This window comes from Protopterus annectens, chromosome 6.part1, assembly GCF_019279795.1.
Source record: "Protopterus annectens isolate FY-2018-M chromosome 6.part1, PAN1.0, whole genome shotgun sequence".
In the NCBI taxonomy this organism is placed as follows: Eukaryota; Metazoa; Chordata; order Ceratodontiformes; family Protopteridae; genus Protopterus; species Protopterus annectens.
The window spans coordinates 255,331,887-255,346,869 of NC_056738.1; positions in this window are offsets into that span (position 1 = coordinate 255,331,887).

Consider the following 14,983-nt stretch of genomic DNA (forward strand, 5'->3'; position numbering starts at 1 on the left):
AACTCCTAACACATATAAATACTGACTTTAAGACAACAATTGATGACTGCATGGATGTTAATTAATACATTACAGGTTGTTGCCAACCAATAGTGATAAAAAATATCTTTCAAATTATATTTAACTAAAATAATTGGCATACAAATATATTTTTTTCTGAGGGTTTTTCATTTGAGGTATATAAATATAAGTGTATTGGTCGAAATAAATACAGGACATTTAAATTTGGTTTGGTTAAGCATCAACATTTATATTTTTATTTAAATACATATGTAAACAGGGGAATACTGTTTTGCTGTCTGACCAGGTTCAATATTGGTAGAAAAAAATTTTTTTGCAAAAGTGATATCTTAATTTTGGTATTAGGGTTATTGGTTCCATTATGCTTTGGGTGACTATCGGTCCACTCAATAATTCATCAACAATATAGTTGACCCTATACAACAGGGCAATAGGTTATTGTGGCTTAAAGGATGAACATAAGAATAAGCATCAGGTTATACCCTTACGGTGGCACAAAAAACAAGTATATTTGATAACATTGGTTCTTTATGTTGGTTCCACTTATTGTAAGGGCATTTTTGAAGATTAAACAAGTTTTGAAAGCCAGAAATGTGATATCCTTACGGTGGTCATTAACAAAGATAAAAAAGGATATTAAAACTATCAACTCTCTTGCAAATAATACCACCTATTGTAAGGACAATAATATGCAAAAGACAGTACCAGTATAACGTACGCACATAGATTTTTTATATGTTAATTTGATATGAACATTTTATCTATCTATGGACAGTGAAGGATCGTATTATAACAGAGTATGCACTCATCGAGTACTACCTACAAATCTGTTTGGGTATAAACTGTATATTTTTTTCTTGGATATCTCATCTTTTTGTGAACTTGGAAAGATTGTGTTTCGACATATGGGGATGATTTGGAATTGATATTGGTTGACTTTGTGCAGGGAACTTTTTTTCAGTCATCTTTTTCCATTGATGTTACGTATTTTTTGGACAGTGTCTCAATCTGACCTTTTGGTGCCAAACGACACCAGAGGGATTACAACAGTTGGATAAAGTGGACTATAAATGGTGGATTTTTATACTTATACTTTGTATTATTTTTTAGGATTACAATAGGTCTATGTTACTATTCCTATACGTAGCTTTAGCAACAGGCCAAGTTGGAGTACATGATACCAGCTTTTCGCTGTGGATATTGGCTAATTTACAATATAGCCTCCTTTATTGTATATTAATCTCATTAAGTATGCTGAACAGTAAAATTTATCTTTGACAGTGATTTAAGACCATGAAGGCATATTTGTTGTAAATATTATTGAGGTAGCCATTATTAGGTTGCAGTTAGAATTACGTTGTAATACATTTAAGGGTCAACATTTTGAAATATAATTAATATTTGACCTTTTGTGTATAAGTGATGTTCTGATAACAATTGTATATTGGTTTTTAGGACAATTCAGCTATGCATTTTCATTCCAAAGTACAAAATTAATGGCTGGTTTATAACCTATTAGAACATCCTATATACATACATATAAGTGTGTTTATTTGTATGGCTGATATTTTACTCTATGACTATGGCCATGTGAAAGCAGGTTATATTTTTGGAATAGGGTGCTACTTGGATACATTACATAACCAATTACCAATTGGTATATTGTATACACTTATATGCATTTCATTTACAGCATATATCCACTGTTCAGCCTAGGGATTCTACCTAAAGTGAGGACACCACATTACTTATACTGAGACAATATACCCTCTCATTTTATAATATTTTGCTGAAACTGCATACATTTTTTATTATTAATAATACCAGTGACAACCATTTTGACTAAGGGTCATCTTTTGCCTTGATTAGTTGAGGTACTTATAATATATATTAGTGGGAATTTTCTCACTTAGGAATATTATTATTACACTGACCCTGGCTTTTTCATATGATATATATACATCATTTTTTGGTTGCATTTATTCTAGTGTGTACTCCTGGTTTTTTAACTACTGGATCTCATATTTTTGGATTTTTTGGTGACCCATGGGGGACCCTCTGTTACCTTTATTATATATTTGATATAGATCAGAGATCATTATTTATGACCTGGTGATTTGTTCAGACACTCTCTTTCTTTTGGTTTTTTATCTGTGATTTGGATCCCCTTTAAACCTAGTGAATTTTTTGTCTGACAACTTATGGTCATGGATCTTGGGAAATTACTATCCAGCTTATGTGCGGATAAGGATGACCTTCAGGTATTCGGTATTGGTATCAGTTCCACGAATACCACCAATTTACCCATATCGGATCCAGTTGACAGTTGTGTTTCTGAATTCAATCAGCTAGGTAAACAAATAAAAACTTTAAGAACTAACATCTGGCACCATAAGCTTTTTAAAGCGTATCAGGCTCAAAATATTTCACCTAGAGGATTGAGATCCAAGATTCAGCCACTAGTTGGTGCACCTGATGACATGTTGATCAAGGATTGGCAATCAGCACAGCAAGAAGCCGCTATGGCACTGGTTAACATATTAGCTTCCTTTTATGAAAGGACTGTAAACGCCAATACCATTGATGTTGAAAAGACATGCAACAATTTGAAACAATTTGAGGACCATACACAATTTCAGAATTATCTGAACAAACTATCCAGGGAATTGTCCACATTGGAGAATAGTCTTAAAACTAAAAAACTCCATAAATTTGCTAGAGACAAAGAAGACTACAGCAGGGGTAGACAATTTGAATCTCAGAGGGGTGTGAGGTTTGCCCAGGGCACCAAAATTCTTACTTTTGTGCGTAAAAAGAGACCGAGATCCATTCTTAAAAAATCAGGATCCACTAGTAATACTTTTGGTGAGGAGTCCTCCACAACAGACAATGAATCTACCAGCACTGGTGAATCACCACATATTAAAAGAGGAAGAACTATGGTTGGCCCTTTAGGGGTAGGAAACACAGGGGAGGCAGAAAGCATAGGGGTAAAAAGTCTAGAGGAGCTATTCATGTCAGTGGTGAAATAGTTCAATCTTGCACCAATGTGTTAAACATCTCAAAGTATATTTTATCACCTGATGAATATTCATTACTTAATAAAGGTCTGGGTTTTATTCCTGGTTTCTTTACTGATGAAAGCTCACTTGTATCTGACACTTTAGAGTTTTGTAGAAAAATTAATCTTAACCTATTTTTCAAACAACAGGATAACTCTGATCTCTCTCAAAGATCAACAGACTTCAGATTTCACAAATCTACATTTAATCCCCCTATGGATAAACGTTTCAGTGTTTCAACAGGCCGTTATTAAGGATTTACATTTTCATTCCAATACTTTTGATAACATTAGACATAACTTATCTTACAAAGAACAACTGGCCCTTACTAGGCTTAAAAACAACAAAGATATAGTCATTCTTTCTGCTGACAAAGGGGGTGCGGTCATAGTCATGGATGCCGATTACTATCGGGATGAAGGAAATGGACAATTGTCCAACCATCATCACTATATGAAAATGAGTACGGATCCCACACCCGCTTTTCAATGTGAAATTAATGAATTTCTACAGGAAGCAGTAGAGGCCGGTATAATATCTGACAAAACTAAAGCACATCTTATGGTTAAAGATCCAGCCAAACAATATCTTTATTTGCTTCCAAAAATTCATAAATCCATCAACAAACCACCTGGTAGACCCATTGTATCGGGTATTGGATCTCTGACAGAACCTCTATCAGTGTTTCTTACTGAAAAACTCAAACCATTGTTATCATGTGTCAGAGCCAGAATTCAGGATACCACTGAATTCTTACAGATTGTCTTAGAATCTCAACTAGAACCTGACTGGCTACTATGCACTTTGGACGTTAAATCACTATATACTAGCATACCACATTGGGCAGGATTGATGGCTCTGGAATTTTGGCTGAACAAAGCCAATATTTATCCCCCTGGACTGAACACGCTACTTGTATGTATGGCGGAACACATTTTGACCAAGAATGTGTTTTATTTCCAGCAAGACTGTTATTGGCAAATACAAGGTACAGCCATGGGGGCTTCATTTGCACCCATTTACGCAGATCTTTATATGGGCTATATAGAGGAGCACATCATTTATGATGAGTTGCACAATGTATATTTACCTGAAATAGACATCTGGAGGAGATATTTGGATGACTGTTGGCTAGTGTGGAAAGGTGGTTCGGATTACCTTCAAGAATTCATGGAACATCTAAGTGGAAATATGTGGGGGACCGAATTTACTGTGGAATATGACTTGAATGAAATTCATTTTTTAGATGTTCACTTACAACGACAACCCAACCACACATTGAAAACATCTGTATTTCGCAAATTTCCACAATATAATACCTTACTACATGCCAACAGTCTCCATCCCAAACACATTATCAAGAACATTCTGAAATCCCAGTTTTTGAGGATAAAGAATTTGCTCATCAGAACAAGATTTGAATAAACATCATGAAGACCTAACCAACAGATTTCTGTCCAAAGGATATCATTGGAACACCATTAGTTCTGCTGCGCAATGGAGTAACAATAAACCGAGGGATTCCTTGTTAGTATACAAAAAACATGTAACACCTAAAAATTCGGAGACATGTAGATTTGTTACTACATATGGCAGAAATAGTCACAATCTCATTAATATTATCAACACACATTGGAACATACTCAAATCTCATCCTCTTTTGGAAGGGTACTTAGGTGAACGTTGCTACTTTTCATACAGAAAGGGCAAGACACTTAGTTCCCACTTTTCACATTACAAAAAGAGTGGCATGGGGGATGACTCCTCAACTCAGAGAACATTAACATGGGACAAACTAGTGGGTACATACCCCTGTGGTCATTGCAGTTTCTGTGGTTATATCTTTAAAACCAAAAGTTTCACGAGTAAAAATACTGGTCACCTATATGACATAAGATTTTTTGGAAACTGTAGTTCAGACTGGATTATCTACTTAGCCACCTGTACCTGCCAGGCTTTTTATGTCGGTCAGACATCAAGACAATTTCGTATTAAGATATCAGAACATTTAGGAGATATCAGAAATTGCAGAATTACAAATGCACTATACAGACACAACATAAATCACCCTACGGCCAAATTTTCATTTTGCATTATTGATAACATCATTGGAAATCGGGCTTTCAAAACAGGATGGCATAATATTTTAAACAATAAAGAGAAAAGATGGATAGTCAAACTTGGTGGGCTTTTTTCCCCAGGACTTAATGATAAAATGTGATTTATTATTCTTATATTTCATTATTAATATTACAGATGAATGATTGATAGATTAACTTAGTGGGTTTTTCGAACCAGAATGTGATTTAATGTGAATTGTGTTTTTCTATCATTTCTATCCCCTTCACTCTGTATAATAATTTCATTTTAATATTTAGGATATACTTTGGTCAATGCTCATAATGTATTATGACTATTTTCAGTTTTTGGTATATATTATGGTGGACAAGTTTTTCTGTTGTATATTTGGTAACTAATGATTTTTCATTTTCAAAAATTTTTTCTTTACAGGAAGTGATGTCATTCCTTCCTTGAAAGGTATATATGGAGCACTTCATTTCATGATTGTAACTAACTACTAAGGAAAGCTAAATAGCTGAAACCGGTCTAGTTTCAGTGCATTAAACTATTTTCTGATCCACTCATGGTGCTGGCTTTTTTTCTTTATACTAAGGACAATAATATATAATAAATATTTAACATCCTATAGCCCTATATTGGGGACCGTTTTGTCATACTCCTGCATATATGGTAACTTTCTGACCTAGTAATATTGAACATGGTCACACATTTTGTATGATTTGAACTATTCTGGTCGGGCATACTAACATTACCCCAATAAAGTTTTTCTTAGGGTATAATACTAATAATTTTGGTGTTTCAATATATAAATAGGACATTAATTAGGGTAAGTGAAAACAAATAAAAGGATTTTTTCATACCCTGACCATAATTATGGATTTAAATGATATCCTTAAAGGCCTTTCGGCAGACAAGGATAACTTAGAGGTATTCGGACTTAACACCGGCCAATTTTCTACGACAGATAGTGCCACAATTAATCTTAAAGAAAAATGTGGGACTATTTTTTCAAAGTTAAATAGACAAATGAAAACCCTCAGAACAAATATATGGCATTTAAAGCTTTTCAAAGCATACAAAATAAAAGATATAACACCAAGAGGACTTTGTATTAAGTTGCAACCCTTAGTAGCTAACATTGATAACGAATTAAGACAAGATTGAGCTACTGCCCAACATCAGGCATCCATGCTTTTTGTCGACAGTCTTTCCAAATACTATGAAAGAAACATTGAAACTCTAACTACAGAACTACAAATCACTTGTTTGGAAGCGGAAACATTTTCTAGTACAGATTACTATTAGGGCTATTTATCTCAATTAGCCAAGGAATTGACAAACATAGAAGAAGAACTTAAGAAAAGAAAAATACACAAGTTCAACAGAGATTTAGGGGATTATGAAAAAGGTAAACCCTTTGTAACACCAAAAAATGTGAGGTTCAGTGAGGGTACACACAAACCATCTAGGGGAAAGAAAAGACCTAGACCTATTCTCAAAAAACATGACAGTAGTTACAATCTTACTTCTGATGATGATTTTTCATCTACCACAGAAGGTGATGTTTCCTCCAACCAGGCCATCCCCAGTAGCCAAAAGGAAGCAATTCATCCCTTTAGGGCCAACAAACGCAGGGCAGGGAGGAAGCACAAGCACAGATTTGGGTGCAACCAATCTCCAAACACTATTGAAACAAATAACAACACAATAAACAATGTACTCAATATCTCTTCCGTTGCACTTACGGAAGCTCAATATAAGGTGTTAAATAAAGGCCTTAATTTTGTACCCACATCACCGGTGTCTGAACATTTATTAGTTGATGATATTAACAACTTTTGTAGAACACTTAACCTAAAGCTATTTTTTTCAGATGAGTCCAATTCTCAAAGATCTATTGGGTTCAGGTTTGGAAAATCTACATTTGTACCACCAATGGATAAATATGTCTCTATATTCAAGGATTGTGTCATGAAGGATTTACATTTTTCTAAGGAATGTGAGGGTTGTCGTAATAATCTTAACCAACATGAACGTGAAGCACTTATGCAACTACAACAAAATAGAAATATAGTGATTACATCTGCAGATAAAGGTGGGGGGCATCGTGGTTATGGACTACTTAAAATATAAGGCAGAGGCACTGAAACAGTTATCTCAAATGCAGTTTTATTTAAAGATGGTAGTGGATCCTACCCCTAACTTTAAAACTGATATTGATTAATTTATAGACTTAGCTGTTGAGGAGGATATCATCACCCCCCAAGTTGCCAGCCAACTGAAGGTGTCAGAACCAATGCCACAGTACCTGTATCTAATACCTAAAACACATAAAGATCTAATGAACCCACCAGGCAGACCCATAGTTTCAGGTCGTGGATCCCTTACTGAACCTTTATCTGCTTTCCTGACAGAATATTTAAAGCCATTACTGTCAATGGTCAGATCACGTATCCAAGACACAACACAATTTCTGAATATTATTGAAGACTCTCAACTGGAGGAGGATTGGCTGTTATGTACATTAGATGTAACATCTTTATACACAAGTATTCCACACAAAGCTGGCATTTTGGCAGTCACGTACTGGTTAAATCAATCCAAGTTATATTCAACAGGATTTAATAATTTTTTGATCAAGCTAACTGAGTATGTATTGCAAAAAAACATCTTTTACTTTGAAGGCAACCCGTATTGGCAAATTAAAGGAACAGCAATGGGGGCATCTTTTGCCCCAATTTACGCAGATTTATTTATGGGGTATTATGAACTGACCTTCATATATGATGTCCAGCGGAATATTTATATGGACTATATGGATATATGGCGCAGATATTTGGACGACTGCTGGTTGGTGTGGTGGGGAAGTACGGAGGAACTATCCAAATTTGTTGATTATCTTAATAATAATCCATTTGACATACAATTTACGGTCAATATTGGATACAATGAAATGGTGTTTTTGGATGTGGCCATCAAAAGATTACCGGATCACACTTTAGCAACAACAATACACAGGAAATTCCCACAATATAACACCTTACTTCATGCTACCAGCTCTCATCTCCGCCACATCATTAACAACATTCCAAAGTCACAATATTTGCGGTTGAAAAGGATTTGCTCCACGGAAGTGGAATACTCTACACAAACACAAGAATTAACAACAAGATTTGTGGATAGAGGTTATAATTCCAACCATCTAACCAATACGGGCAAACAGATTCAAGCCAGGGGAAGATCAGATTTACTTAAGTATAACAAATCACAGGAAGTTACCACGCAAGGTAGGCAGCCCATTAGATTAGTCACCACGTATGGTAACAACACATCCTGGTTTAGACAAATTGTCAACAAACATTGGGATATACTACAGTCGAATCCATTCCTTAATGACATTCTTCCTGAAACCTGCGCTTTTTCTTACCGCAGGGGACGTCAGCTAACACACTATAAAAGGTTCACACCAGTCACTAAACTACAAACAACACTTTTTGGTGATGCCTTAGTGGGTTGTTACCCTTGTGGACATTGCAGTTTATGTCAATACATTTGTAAAACCAAAGAATTCACCAGCAAAAATACCCTGAAGATGTTCAATATTAACATCTTCAGGAATTGCAGCTCTGATTGGGTGATATATTTGGCGCAATGTACTTGCTCTGCATTTTATGTTGGGCAGACCTCTAGACCCATCAAAATTAGGATTAGTGAACATTTGAGTTCCATCAGAAATAGAAGGATTACCAATGCTCTATATAAACATAGTCAACATCACACAGGAGCGTCATTCAGGTTTATCATAACAGATAAAATCCAACTTCATATGAATTTTAAGATGGGGTGGCATATGAAACTTAATAATATGGAGAACAAGTGGATTACCACTCTCGGGGCTTTCTTCAAGCCAGGATTAAATGAATATCAAGTACATGATGGATAGTCCAGTGAATTATTTCTAATATCGGTATTGGCCCTTAATGGGCAGGCTGTATATGTTCAAATAATGATCATCGGACACTTAAACATTCAAGTCACTACCTCATAATCACATTCCATATACACCATACAGACTCATTCCAAAATATATATTTTTTTGATTCCTGTAAAAAATAAATAACATAAGAATATTCTGGCTATATATTACATTAGCCATCTATTCTATAAACATGAATAATAATATTCATGAATAAGTAATTGTAAATTTTCAGGATGTCAGGTGCATGTGGTTTAAATATGTACCATAAGCATATTTCTGCTGAATATGTTCTCATTTGTACACTGTATATGTACCCATTATACAAGTTCCAATAGGTTGATACCACTTTAACATAAGGGTATAAGTAGAGGACCAGGATGTTAAGGTGCTTGTGTAAGCTAATGTTTTTGGATTAACGAAGAAGTCACATTGATAAAGGCTTTATCAGCCGAAACCGGTTTGTGCATGTTTATGGAAGGTTGACTTTTAGCAACCTTGAAATAAATTATTATTTGGAATTGTATCTTGCTGCTGTTGCGTGCTGGTCCCTTTTTGTTCTTAAGATTAAGTAGGCCCTTGGGCCAGTAGCCTAGTATCTACCTATGAACCTATGAACCTATGTGTGTGCGCTGGCAGCTCTAGAAGCTATCACAATTCCTATATTTGGCATATGACACAGCTGTACCAGAAATTTGCCAGGGGGACATCCCATATGGCCACCTAGTGGGGGATGCTGGTTATGCACTGGAGCCATGGCTGATGACACCCATCTGAAATGCACTCACACCCGAACAAGAACTCCATAATAAGGCACACGCACAAACCAGAATCATAATAGAGCATGTGTTCAGGATGCTCAAGTCACAGTTTCGGTGTATGGACATATCCAGTGGAGCCTTGCAGTACTACATACATTTTCATTTTATGTGCCATGCTACACAATATGATCCTGTGGAAACAGCTGCAGCAGGAACAGCATGGGGCAAGCCCCCCCCCCCAACCATTGCCAAGGCCATCACAGACACAGAGGGACTTGGAGGAGGAACAACCTGAGCCTGCCCATGTAGGCAGAAGAAGGCATGCACAGTATGCCCAGGCTTTGGCAAAGAGGCAATGCATAGCACATACACTGACATGGTAGGAACCCAGGGAATGACATCTCTCTCTGACTTACACATACAGTAAAAGGGATGCCAAACATGACACTACCTGTGCTTTAGCATGTGTAGGAAGTGTGCTATGTGCATCCAACATAGTCAGCCCTCCAGCACCATCCTCAATACTGGCACAGCCACAAGGTAAGTCACTCTTCCTCTCAATTGCTGAATGGAGTAGCATGTTCTGCTAGTTGTATCTATGGTATGGATGTGAGCATGCAAGGGAATTGGGTGGGTGAAAGGGATGGCAGCAGATAGTGGACACCTATATGGGCAGCATGAAATCCATAACAAATACAGGTGCCAACAAAGTAGGCAGTGCTAGACAAGATGACAAATACCACCACAGTACATGTGGTGGCCCAAATATGTGTCCATAGGACACAGACATGCATGTCAGTGAAGCTCACATACCCAACACCAGCCTCAGCCAGCAGGACAGGTGTAGATGACCATAATGAAAGGATGTGCTAAGGCCTCCAATTGATGGCAATGGTGAACAGCCCCCCTCCAGACCTACACAGACAGACTACAACAGGTCTAGCAGTTGTATGTTAGTTCTGAAGGGAAAGAAGTCTGAAACTGAAATGTAGGTCAATAAAACCTAAGATCTGTACTCTACTGATATGCCTCTAGTCTGCATGATAGATCAGAATACAAAACAAAATGGAAGCCAACCGAGGACCTGAAATACCAGTACAGTCATAGCAAATGTTTATGGTTGTCTGGTGTGCCCCCCCCCCACCACAATCCTATGAAGAAATGCAGTAACATGTGTGTGTGGGTTTAATAATAGTGGAGCACAGATTACCTGAGCTGTCCCAATTTGCAGGATAGATTGTTGCATGTGTACAATATGCAGGGGTTCATATGTTAGGTTGTTGTGTGTTCTATATTGTGTTGAAGTGGTCAGCATGTAGGCATAAAGGGTTGTGTCTTGGTGGCCTGTGGCCAGTGCTGTTGATGACAGGGCCATGTTCTGACAACTGCAGTGCCAACCACAATGCATCTCAGCAATACCCAATTCAGCAGTCATCCATACTCACTGTCCAGATGTCAATATCTGTCACCATCTGAATGATGGACATACCATGAATGTGGGCCCAGACATATACACAGTGCACAGGTGGAAGTACCCAAGACAGAGTACATAAAATGAAGCTGACAATGGCACACACTTTTGGAATTGTACATACAGGTTAGCAGCACATTAGTTGTCTGTGTAGTCTGGAATGCTGATGTAGTCTGGCCAATCACTGGCAGACCACAAAAGGCACAATTATGAAGTAATGAGAAACTGCCTATGTCCCCGCACAAGGCAGCATAAGGGGAATGTCCCAGGTATATTGGTGAGTCAGCTGCAAGAAGCTTCCATAAAACACATGCACTCAGCTCAACCCACCATCAGCCACAAGGTTTATCACAGGTCACATCCCTGCTGTTGGGAATGAGTAGAGTATGACCCTCACTTCTGTATGGGAATACCCACAGAATGTAGCATAGTGAAGAGGTATCCCATGCAGGTGTGTCCCTAGCTGTAAGCAGCACCCTGTCAGCATCCAGAACAATGGATTAATATGGACAGGAACTATTGCCATTAACACCTCGCACACTTACCCTGTCACCCCAGGGGAATCCAGTAGCTCGCAGCATGGAAATGTAGAAGTGACAGAATGCACTGGCCTGCTACAGATGGCCTGCATCACTACCAAATGGCCTACAGTCCTATGTCAAAGGCCTGTGCCTCACCTGTAGTGCCAATGTATGTTATCTCATGAGGCCCAACTAACAACATAACACAGTCCACAGAACCAAAATCCAAGGCCATGTTGACAAATCCCAGTAGCATGCCCACCATGTCCTACTGCATGAACTGTTGACCAACCCCTAAATACTGCTGGGATGAAGGAAGAACTATAGGGATACTTCTCAGATATCACTCACATAATGTTAGGAAGAGGATACAATAACAGAGTGGGGGTGTGTGAAGCATGGACATCATGGAGTGTGTGAAGTCTGAAACTCTGATGTGTGCCCATACTAGCCCTGCCTGCAAACCCAGTAATGGGTGGCTACAAACATGCTCGTAAACCACAACGTGAAGGGGAACTGACCAGATATATGAGCCCTGCCTCTGGGTAACCTGGGTGAATCTGTACAGCTGAGAGGTATGGCAACAGCAGGATATGGCCATTCTGTTACGTCAATATATGTTAAAGCAGGGGATCTCCAGCCACCACAGTACCAAGGTGTTGGACCATTTACACAGACCCATTAGCAAGTGTCTGCAGCTACCCCTCCAGAATGGCATGAGTGTGCAAGAATATGCAGGCTGCAGACCACAATACTAGACACAGCTTCATTCATCTTGTATTTCCCAGGAAATAACTGTGAGCAAATAAATATATCTGTCAGTAGTTGATGACATAATACAACACAGTGTAAAACAGTACATATATCTCAGTATCTCTGCTAACACCAACCATGTAACACAAGCAGCACAGACACAATAGTTACAGTATCATATTATCTATCACCAATTGTGACTCTATATTGGCAACCTATCAACAGATATCCTGCAGAAACAGGTCACTAGCTGTAGGTGTAGAACACGAAATCCTGGACTGGATTACAACCTACTTGGAATGGATTTACACACTCAATAGAGAAGGTCATACTGGGCATGTTCCTACACTTAGAGAAATGAAGCCCATGTCTGACAACAACAGTGGACTATACATATCTGTCAGTTGCAGATGCCTGTGCACACACAACACATTGCACACCATTCATGCTTTGCACACACATTTGATAGGAATACTCATACATATCTAAGGCCAACACACTATAATAAGTCAAATATACACACACACAGATGTGGGGAAGAGAGAGACAGACAGTGACGGAGAGATTTTTCATCATGAGGCCTGTCCCACCCACCACACATCCAATTGGCCAATAACACATGATGTGCTGATGTCAATCACTGTAGACATTGCTTTTGGTAGCCGTCAGCCCTATAGTGTCTGTGGTGCTTGTGATAACTGTGTAACATGATAGTACAAATCAGTATTCATCTAGCATTTGTATACCCAGTCCTGTTAAATGTAAAGTTGTGTGTGGCTGAGTGTTGTGTGTGTGTTTCCAGAGGAATGGTTTATGGCCCATTTACACATACTACACTTCCCGTTGCCTATGTTAGCACTCAAGCTGATGTCAGTCATGCTGATGTCAGTCACCTTGAAATAACCCTCTGGGCATGTCTCAACCCCATAAGCTCCTTGGCACTTGCAATAACTGCGTAGTGCTATAGTATAACATACTAGTTAGGTAGGAGTTTTAATCCCAGACATGGAAACTGTGAAACTCTATGTGTATAAAAATGAATGATTTTGAGGCCAATCACAGTCACTACACCTCCCATTGCCCTACTTTAGCAAGCCTGCTGATGTCAGTCACCTTGAAATAACCCTTTTGACAAGAGCCAGCCCTATAAGCACTGTGGCACTAGCAAAAACTGCTTAATGCTATAGTGTAGCATACTAGTTAGGTGGTTGTTCTAATTCCAGATATGGCAACTGTGTAACTGTGTGTGTTTGTGTGAGAAAGTGTGTGTGTGTCTTTGATAATACCTGATATTATGGACATTCACACTTACTACTCTCCCCTTATCTCTCATTTAGCACTGGTGCTGATGTTAGTCACCTTCAAAGATACCTGTGGCGAGCTCTCCAACATGTAAGCTCTATGACTTGTGCCATACATTTAAAACAATGCAGGTCCAGTAACTACACAAGTATGAGTTTGAATCTCCTCTATGCCAAGTGTTTGTATGTGTGTACCTCAAATATTTTGGCCCCATTTACGCCCAGTACACATCTCAGACCCTGACTTTAGAAGTCCTGCAGATATCATCCACCTTAGAAGTACCTGTTGCCACCCCTAAACCATGGCAGGTCAGTGGTACATGTGGTAAATGCGTAAAATAATGGTCTGTAAAGTTGTTAGATAGAGGTTTGAACCTCACCCCTGGCAAATATAAATGTGTGTTCAGGGTAAATTTATTTTTGGGATCTCTCACCCAGTACATCATCCAATGCCAATATTTACAAGGGCTGGTGATGTTCCTCACCTTAGAAGTACCTTGGGACAACATCCATCCTGTAAGCTTTGTGGCACTCATGAAATGCGGTACACTACAGTAGCAATACATAGCTAGGTAGGGGACTGAATGTCAGTACTGGCAAGTGTGTGTGTGTGTGTGTGTGTGTGTGTGTGTGTGTGTGTGTGTGTGTGTGTGTGTGTGTGTGGAGATTAATGATTTTGAAGCCATTCACACTCACTACACATCCCATTGCCCTACTTTAGCATGCCTGCTGATGTCATTCACCTTGAAATAACCCTTTGGCTATATTTCAGCTGTATAAGTTCTGTGGTACTTGCCATAACTGTGTAATACTGTAGTGTAGCAAACTAGTTAGGTAAGAGTTCTAATCCTGCTCTTGCCAACTGTGACAATGTGTGTGTTTCACTGAAAGAGTGTGTGCGTCTTCGTTAACACCTGATTTTGTGGACATTCACACTTACTACACTTATCTTACCCCTCCTTTAGCACTGTTGCTGATGTTACTCACCTTCAAAGATACCTTTGGGCAGCTCTCTTACATGTAAGCTCTGTGGCA